Source organism: Echinops telfairi, unplaced genomic scaffold (genome assembly GCF_000313985.2).
Source record: "Echinops telfairi isolate 266 unplaced genomic scaffold, ASM31398v2 ScPeMD7_53;HRSCAF=182, whole genome shotgun sequence".
NCBI classification, from domain to species: Eukaryota; Metazoa; Chordata; class Mammalia; order Afrosoricida; family Tenrecidae; genus Echinops; species Echinops telfairi.
In genome coordinates, this window is record NW_022103951.1 from 2904973 (window position 1) to 2914958 (window position 9986).

General features: G+C 45.7%; 1 protein-coding gene and 1 pseudogene across 7 annotated transcripts in view; one reads left to right on the forward strand and one right to left on the reverse strand.

The window, feature by feature from the left end:
• Positions 1-9986, forward strand: part of LOC123521741 (transcription factor SPT20 homolog) — a 61031-nt gene that overhangs the window by 12346 nt on the left and 38699 nt on the right. For 4 of the 7 annotated variants that reach the window (XM_045290729.1, XM_045290730.1, XM_045290733.1 and 1 more), the window contains 2 exons: positions 2237-2331; positions 5899-6058. The exons of 1 other annotated variant lie outside the window; for it this stretch is intronic. The gene's annotated coding sequence lies outside the window, so the exon portion shown is untranslated. The remainder of the gene's footprint in view (positions 1-2236; positions 2332-5898; positions 6059-9986) is intronic. 2 more of the 7 variants (XM_045290732.1, XM_045290734.1) reach the window with 2 other exon arrangements.
• Positions 1541-4765, reverse strand: LOC101645546 (annotated as a pseudogene).

A 9986-nucleotide genomic window follows, 5' to 3' on the forward strand; every position in this document is an offset into this window, starting at 1 on the left:
CATTAATAAGTGCAAAAACCAGGCAAAGCCAAATAAAACAACAAAGGAAGTCAAAACCAACAAAACAATAACAACAACCAAAAACAAAAACAAAATAACAATAACAAAAAGAAAGCCACTGACAAAAGGTCTGTTTGTTGGCCTTTACGAGTGTTTTCCAATCGAGTCTAATGGGGTGCCACACTCTGTCTCCAAAGTCTATTTTTGGTATTCCTTGGGGGTTTCATCACTCTGCTGCTCTGCTGCATGCCCTCAGTGCCTCACCCCAGTGTGATGGGGCCAGACCATGCACTATTCCCACACCATGTCTCCAGTGCTGTGCCCCACAGCACCATGGTTCAGTGAGGGTCGTCGTGTCCTGTGGTGGGGCCAGCCCTATGGTCCTCCCATGCGTTTCTGCTCCAAGCAGGAACATCATCCTCAAAGCTTGGTGGGCCAGGATGTCCTCTCCTCCCTCTCCATCCCTTTGCGTTTCTCCCGTGTGCTCTAATCCGATGCGCCCCGGTCCCCAAGCTGTAGCCCCAGTAAAAGCCCATTTTCATGGTGCTTCAGATTACACTTAGTACCTCTAACAAGGTGAAATATTGACACATTTCAACAAACAGGAGGTAAAGTTTGAGGCTTTTACTGATTCAATGCTCTGTGTGATTGAAGCGTGCCCCCCCCCCAAAAAAAATAGCATGAGATTCATGACTTGGGAATGGTTGCTGTACTTGTCTTCATTTTACCTTTCAGCTGGCTGCATACCGTATATACTCGAGTATAAGCCAACCCGAATATCAGCCGAGGCACCTAATTTTACCACAAAAACTGCATTTAAAATGTGCGAAAAAACTCGGCTTATACACAAGCATATTACGGTATATCCCAGCGGCAACAATGTGGCAGAATTGTCTTGGTGGCTGCCTTTGCCACAGGCAGGAGTGCTGTAAGATTTTCCCCTGTTGTACCCAGGGCTGCTGCTATGGAAGGGGAGAGGGGTCTTGCGATGTCGGTGGAGGAAGGCTTTGTTTCTTCTGGGCAGAGACAGGCTGAGGCACTATAGCTCTCTGGGTTGGGACAAAAATCTGTACTTCCGGAAGGTTAGTCAGAAAAGTTTGCTGAGTGGTTATGGCTTATATGGGGCTGGGTGAATATTGTGCTCCGGGCTGTGGATGGATGATATTACGTTGAGATGGTTGTTGTGGAGGAAACAGAGAGTGCTGCAGCAGAATCGTTAGACCTTGTGCCGAGTCCTGTCCTGCAAGCTGTCAAGGATGAGTTGGGGGACACTGAGGCAATTGATGAATAATAAAGTGAGAACGCTACTGCTGCTGCTGCTACGAGATAAAATGGAGCCGGAGTCAATTTAAAGGCTTCACAATGTAAGTCTTTTGTAAAACAAGTGGAACTTTTGTCCGAAGAGCTGCCTGATGGTACATAGCCACTCAGATTTATTTCTGCCAGATTTTTAGCATCAGGGCTCCAGGCCTGGACAAGATTTGAACCACTCACTGAAGCCTGTACTCCATGAACGGGGCCATGCTCATTTGCTCGAGGTCTACAGATGATTTCTGAGTAGGAACTGGCAGCTTTGAGGCAGAAGGAGTTGCAGGTTTAAGAAAGACACTTTCCTGTTGTGGAGCAGAAGTGTTAACCATAGAGCTATTTCCTGAGTCTGAGGGACTTTGGATGGATAGAAGTGTTAGACTGCTTTCCTGAAGACCGAATGGGCACTCTCTGAAGTTGTTCTGTTTCGCTTCCTGGAGAAAGTTGCTTCCGACTGGTTGAACCAATGGTCCTGACCGGACCAACTCCTGGCACTGATGGACTCTTCTCTCAGCAGCACACTTTGGTTCATTCATGAACCGGCTTGAATAATCATCTGGGGAGAAGTGGAGTGGAGACAGCTCATTATCATTTTCTTCCTCTTCTTCGCAAGACTGTTTTGTCCCAGAGACAAGTGGGGCATCCGGTGATTGCAGAACACTTAGTGTTATTTTCTGATGCTGATGACTAGCTTTAGAGCCAAATAAACACTGCTTATTTACCTCCAAAGCTGCCCCTACGGATGGTTGGGAGTCATCAGATAGGATAGAAAACGTTTGTGCCTTTGCATAGTTTCCCACATTCACTTCAGAAGGCAGGGCCAGATGACAGGGACTTTGTTTCCACTTAGCCACACAATTTCCTGGTTTAGAAAATTTCAGATCCTATTTCCAACCTGCTTTTCTTTTTTGACCTTCTTGGCAAGAAGAGATTGGTCTTGGCTGAGGTGGCAAAGGACTAGACCACTCATGTCTGTTGGCTCAGAGAAGACCTGGAACGCCTTTTGAAAGCCTGCTTCACTGGGTAAGTCAGTGTTCATCTTTTGCTTGTCATCGAGCGGTCTGTTTTCAGTGCAGGCTACTGGATCAAGACACAAGGCTTCAGCGGTAGCCAAGATCAGTTTACTTTCAAGCACATGTTTCTCTTCCTGAGCCCATTCATGGTAATCATTAGTCATTCACTGCACATCACAGGTTAGAGTCTGCATTGTGGGATGCAGGAGAACATACCTACTTCGGTAAAACTGCCCGCGGTCGCGGATTTCCGCGATGACACATCCAAAGGGAAAAATATTCACCTGAGATTTCTCCAGGACCTCAACCCAAAAGGGAGGTAATTCTTCTGCATCCAAGTATTCAAGCAGTATCCTTCCATCATAAGGAAGCTGGGTGGTTTCAGATCCTGACCCATTTCGCCCTCACCAGTGAATCACTGCCTGGTATAGGCTGACCATTAAACACGACAAATTCTTTGGCATAACAAGCTCTCCAACAAGTTCACGTTTCTTCTTAACTCCTTTACACTCTCAGGGCCCTTTTCACATTCTTCTACACGTGTCATGACGTTTTGAAATATCGATCTTCGTCCACTAGACAAATATTTTATTTTAGGCGGTCTCTGTTGGGCACGTTCAATAAGATCATCTGCATGATTCAAAGTTACTTCTAAATTTTGCTGCAGCGTAGCATAAAAGGAGAGAAAAAAAGCGGATTGAGGAATTTGGCAGCCAGATAAAATCTCCTACCTAGAACTCTGACTACCCCTGCCAGAAACCAACAGGGCGGGTCCCGCATTCTGGGAAATCAGACCCATGACCTGAATTTTCAGTACTCCAGGAATATCTCAGAGTCCCCATCCCTTAAAAAACAAAGATCCCCTTTTCAACCCGGGAGAACACAGAGCTTGGCACAGCAGGGAATCTTGAGCCCCAGACACTATAGCTGGGTTTCCTGATGAAAATCTTGCCAAACTACCACCACCTACAGAAGACTACAAAAGGAAGCCCAATGCCTGTTAAGAACTAAAAACAATGTATGATAGAGAGTATGATAACATGGTGTCTTTGACCAGTCTTGTAAAGGGCCACAGTGTGTTTGCAGTCTTAGCTCACAGAGGAATGCATGTTGGCTTTATTTTGTAAAAATGAGTTAGAGAAGAAAGTAATGTATTTTCATTGTTAACTGTCCTCTATAATTTATATAATACATTCATATAAAATATATTGTTTTCTTATACACTTGCTCCTTTCCTGATAACTTATATATTCAATATATTTTCTCATTGTATAAAATATTGACCGCAAAATTCAGTTCTGTAAAACATTAACCTGTGATAAGATAGGACCTATTTTCATGTATTTATATACTAACATTTCCTCAACTAAATAAATATGCTGATGACAAGGGGGGGGCGGAGAATAGTGTCTGGGGTCTTAAAGACCTGTTTCCAAACAAGCAACCATCTAAGTGAGATGTCAACTAAGCCCATGTGGAAGAAGCCCACACACATTTGTGATCCAAGGATTGTAAATTATAAAATCCAAATCCAAAGGTGGGAATAGTATCAGAGCTTACAGTGTGCGATTCTGATGTGCAGAAGGCTATGGATGACAGTGGAAGCCCAAAATACACTTTCAGGATATATATAAGGAATAAGCCTCCTGTGATTTCCCTCTAACCACAATCAAGGGGTGGGAAGAACCTGGTTATCTGACAGATAATATCGGAGACATAATTATAGTCGATTAAAGTGATGAACGGTAAAACCTTGTCACTTGATCTCCCTTCTGATACACTTTGGCCTTGATCTGGTTTTTAACATTTTCTGTGATTTTTTTTCAGATTGGGGTTTATTTCTGTTGTACTTTGTCATTGTTGGTAGCCTTCTTGACTCTCTGTTATGTGTTTTTCTATGGTTTTCAATGCAGGAACCCCAAGATAGGTGGATCTAGGTTGACAACAACTAGACTAAGGATTGGGGTGTGGGGGGGCTGATATCATGGAGCGCAAGCAGGAAGAAAAGGTTTTCAAACAGATTTTGGTGGCAATTGTACCACAAACTCTGCTTGGTATGACTGAATATGGAATGGCATGGTGTCTTGGGGAAAAAATAAAGGAGAGGTCATAGGGGTGGCAATTTTGTCTGGGGTCTCAGTTATCTAGTACGACATGATGGCACATCTTTCACATCTTCAAAGTGGCGTGGCCTTTATTCAGTATGGACACCAAGAAACCCACCCCAAAGAAGTGCTACACAAAATTCTCTTGAGTTCCTGAAAGTATCCATATCTGAGCATCGCCACATGGCCTCAGGGTGGTGCAACCGGCTCACCTTGACGTGGTGGGCTCATTTCCACAAAGGCACGTACGCATAATGTGATACGTGATGCGTGACGAAGTGACGCGTGACACGTGATGTATGGTACGCGGTGCATGACGGGTGGCACGTCGCACGTCATGCGCAACACGTCATCCGCGACGTGACTCGTCACGACACGTGATGCCGGCAAGGCATAAAGACGCCTGAGGTACACATTTCTGTCACTGGTCCTGCAGCCTCACTTCCTGTTCTTGTGTCCCTGCGTCCAGGTGGCGAACTAGTCACACCTCTTCGTTCCAATTTAACGCGAAAGACACGCAGAAAAGCGTAAGTTACCACGGGGGAAAATAGAGAAAAATTTGGGATAATTTTAATACACACGAATTTCTCAGGAACGCAAAGGATGATAAAGGCAGGAAAAGTTCTCGTTTGCTTTGGTATGTATGTAATTTGTGTAGTTGCGGGAACTTTACCAAGATTTTCTCACAGTTTTTGGAATCTTGTGACATCGATGGCAGGACCGCTTCCTGTCAGCACCCCGTAGGTGGTGGCGTGGTGGCTACGCGTATTAGGCTGCTAAGGACCAGGTCATACAGAGTCACCGGGTCAAAACCACAGAGGCTGTGAGTTTTACCAGTGGGTTTGGTTTGGGTTTTGAATGAATGCGCTATGAGCCTCGGTTCCTACATCCCCAAACCCAAATTCACTGCCATCAAATCGATGCCGACTCACAGCGACCCCGTACGACCGGGTAGAACTGCTCCTGTGAGTTTCAAGGTTGCAACTCTTTATAGGAGTGGAAAGCCTGACTTTCCCCCGCAGAGCGGCTGGTAGTTTTGAACTGCTGTCCTTGTGGTTAGCAGCCCAACACGTAACCACTATGCTTCCAGGGTTCTTGTATCTGTGACCTTAATCTCTCTGGTGCTGGGATCAAAACAAACAAAAAACCCACCACAAACTCAGCAGCTATGAAGCTCATGCTGACTCATAGTGGCCACACTGTGGGTTCCCAAGACGATAACTGTTTACAGGCGTAGAAAGCCCCCTTTCTCCCACGGAGCTGCTGGTGGTTCCGAATTGCCGTCCATGAGGATCGGAACCAGTACCTCACCAGGGCTCTTCAGGTGTTGGCGTAAGACTTCTTAATTTATCTTCCAGGGGTCTAGGGCCTAAATAATTTCATATTTATGTACTCGTAGCACGGCACTCAAACCATATGAACTTACCTTTTCCCCCCCTAACTTACCTTTTATTTCTCTATTCGGTTTGCAGAAGTCCCTGCAAAACTGATGGTTAAGTTGGGCTGCTAACCACAGGATAGGTCAAACCCACCAGCCACTCCCTAGAGGGGGATGAAGTATTTCTCCTACGGGTTGACAGTCTCAGAAACCCCTGAGGAAAACTAAAGAGATGTCGGTGGAGATCCTTTAAGGTAAACTCTAATGAGGAAATCCTTATCAAATTCTTTGTGCTTTTTAAAGTGTTTGCTATTCAGGTATGTGCAAATGCTGATTTATGTCGCCTACAAAATGAAAAAAAATAAAGCTAATAAATGTCCATTTTGGGCTCAAAAAAAGAAAAGAACTCCTATGAGCCGTTAGTTCTACTCTGTCCTATAGGGCCACGTAAGTTGGAAGCCACTTGATGACCATAGCATGTTCTAGGTAAGTTATATCATTTATGGACTGCAGTTCAACATAGGAAAGGGACATGTAAGTTTTTCTTTTTAAAAGGTGACTTCGGTCGATAAGATGAGAATTATTGCTGCAGGTGATGGCAATAAAATTTAAATAACAGCAATACTTGTAGACCATAGGGGTGATCCCAATGATAGATTCAGAAGGCATGATTGAATCTCATATAATACGCGGATCATCATTTTCTAGTAGCAAAAACCAGTTGCCATCTGGTTGTTTCTACCCATGCTGACGTGTTTGTCACGGTAGAACTAGCCAGGGACTCCTCTGTTAACTCACCGCCATCAAATTGATTCTGACTCACTTCAACCTGACAAAGGGTTTCTGCTAATCTTCTTGTTGTTATTGTTGTTTTATTAAATACTTTTATTGGGGGCTCTTACATCTCTTATCACCATTGTGTCAAGTACATTTGCACGTATGCTGCCATCATCATTTTCAAAGCATTTTCTTTCTACTTGAGCCCTTGATGTCAGCTCCTCCTTTTACACCCCCCCCTCCATCCCCTGCCCTCCCTCATGAACCTTTGATAATTTATAAATTATTATTTTCATATCTTGCATCATCCTCTGTTGCCCTTCACCCACTTTTCCATCGTTTGTCCCCCTTTAATGCTTCCTTTCCCCCACTATCATGACCTCAATTCTACCTTACAATTGGATTAGACCAGAACATGCACACTGCTACAGATAAGAGCCTGTAACACAGGGAATCCAGGATAGATAACCCCTCAGGGCTAACAATGAGAATAGAGCTACCAGGAGGATAAGGGAAAGGTGGGGGAAGAAAGGGGGAATCGATCACAAGGATCGACATATATAACCCCCTCCCAGGGGGACAAATAACGATTTCTGCGAATCTTACCTGAGCAGAAAGCCTCATCCTTTTTGCCACAGAGCTGGTGGGTTGGAGCCACGGACTGTGCAGTTAGCAGCCCAACTTAATTGCCTTGCACTGTGCTGCCCTTTGGATCGCTTCTTAAAGGAATATCTTTTGGTTTAGATCTAGACTTAGTCATATTAAAATATCTTTAGAAAAGCCTCAGAAATTAGAAGAATCCAAGAGAGGCTGGCGAGGTTAAAAGATCTTTTATTATCAAAAGCCATGATGATTATTACACACTACAGTAGATGCCTTATAGTAACGTAAGATTAAAATGCTTTGGGGGGAGGGAGGGAAAAAGAGGAGCTGATACCAAGGGCTCAATAGAAAGTAAATGTCTAGAAAAGGATGGCCAACATATGTACAAATATGCTTGATGCAATTAATGTATGGATTGTAATAAGAGTTGTAAGAGCCCCCAATAAAATGATCTCTTAATAAAGAAATAATTTAAATCTGAAAAAACACACACAAATGCTTTGTATAATAGAGTTGCTTAAAGATGACCCTCGTTGATGAACAGGGAAGAATGATTTTCCACTGGCCTCTCAAGTGTTTTTGTGTGAATGGATCCTTCTGGAGGCTTCAAGGGGGCTTGAACCAGTTTGGTTTCTTAACTCTTTTAAGCATCCTTCCCTGACAGTCCTTTTTACTTTCCAGATGCCTAAGTTTAGGCTAACTATGCAAAACTGAAAAGCACAGCAATACTTTGTCACCCCTAAATTCTAACATGCAAGTTAAACAGCCTGTGAATGAATGCAACCCTAACTGTGTTTGTCTCAGGAGTCGAGAAAAAACCATGAGCTTGGCACCTCAAGGAAAGCACTGGCAGCGATTCTTCCAATGTGAACAGATACCCTTAGCTGCCTACAGGCAGACTTCCAGGCTTGTCATCTACCCTGACCTCAGGGATTGTCTGTGTGGGGGAGCTGAAAAACGGTTGGCTCTTTAGCAGTATTCCATTTGGTGGCTGTTGTGGTTAGGTGCTACCAAGTCCGTGCCGACCCATAGGGACCCTATGCATTTGGGGAGGGAAGCTAATTAGAAAGGGAAAGCTCTGCTCGATACCTATTTAACCAGAGATGCTGTGGGCTGAGAACTGGCTGAGGCTGTAGAGGGCCCTTGGAGATGCAGACCTGTGCTTGAGCCAAGTGGTCATTTTCAAACAAAGATGCCCAAGGCGTCTTTCTGTTGGCTGCCACTGTGGCCAACGAGCAAGTCTAAAACGAAGGGGAGGCAATGAGGTGCCCAGCACACACCAAGGAGGCACTCCCTCTCGGCTGGCAAGCTTGGGTGCCTCACCGCCCTTGTTTGAATTTGCATCTCTTTCTCGTGGAATTAAGTGTTTGCAGAGTTTCTCCATGCCAGCCCCTGAACTCACTGAGGGCAGGTGTCCGGTCTCTGCTTAACAGGCATGAGAGAAAAGACAAGTTCATTAATTAACTCATGACTGACTCCCAGCTCCCGTGTCTTCACCTCAAGACTCCCAAGCACGTAGTTCTGTAAACATTGGCTCCTTCCCCCCCCCCCCCCCCCCCCCCCCGAGTTGAGGAAAGTACACATAGCCAGGTTTCCTGACCTGGTGTGGCAGGATTCTCAACCTGGGCCCTATTGGCCTTGGGGGGAGCGGGGAGGGAGGGGTGCGGGGCAGGAGGAGTGTCCTGTGCTTTTAAGACGCTTAGCAGCATTCCTGGTGTTCACCCACTAGATGCCAGTAGCACTCCAAGTGCAGTTAGTCCATTTAGAAAGGTTTTGGTTCCTATAACTGGAATAAATGACTTCAGGCATGGCTGCATCCAGGAAGTCAAGTGATGTTAGAAACCTCCCTCCATCTTGTGGCTCTGCTACCCTCTGTATTCACTTCATTCTCAGGAAACTCCCCATTTACATGCCAGCTTGGTCGTCTTAACTAAAAGGGAGGTTCCTTCCTCACTTGTTTCAGCATGGCCTGTCAGAATTGAGTCCCTGTTAGAGTTTCAGGAGGCCGTCAGCCAGGAAATTCATAACAGTTGAGAGTGTCCCTCAGAGTGCAGCAACCCCAAACGTTTCCAGACGTTGTCGAACGTCCCCACGGGATAAAAATGGCCTCCCCTCTCCACCTCACTCCCACCACATCGAGGACCACTCTCCTACCCTGCCCTGTAAGTCATGAGTGTGATCCCAATGCCCCTGCAGAGCTGAGGCTCCACCGGGGATCTCTCTTTGTAGGGCTAGGTCTGCCCTCCCAGTCACACGAGGGAATTGTTGCATTGACTGTGTCTTGGACTGTCCCAGCAGCAGCCCCGGAGACCAGGTTTCAGCACAAGTGGTTTATTTAGGAGGTAATCCCCAGAAGCATGGGTGAGCAGAAGTGGGTAAGAAGACAGTCAAAGGTGTGTTGGTGAGCAGAAGACTGCTGTGGGCAACTGATCCCAGCTAGGGGTCTCTGGGAGACAGTGCAGGACAAGTCACAAGGGGCGAGGAAGTTGGGACTTTTTAAAAAACAATTTTATTAGGATTTCATGCACATGTCATACAATTCGATAATTCAGTCACATCAAGAACAGTTGTACAATTATCAGCACCTTCAATTCTGGAGGCTGGGACATTTTGCATCCAGTTCTGTTTCTATTTCCTGAGCACTGTTCCGGGGTCAGGGTGGAGGGGAGCGGTGCCTGGGGGCTGCCCTTCCCTGACATTCTCAGATGCAGAGGACAAGGGCCACACAGGCTGAGCAGGTCCTGGCGGCCCTCAGACAGGGTCACAGGTACTGGCAGGAAGATACTGTCTGTGGGTACAGAC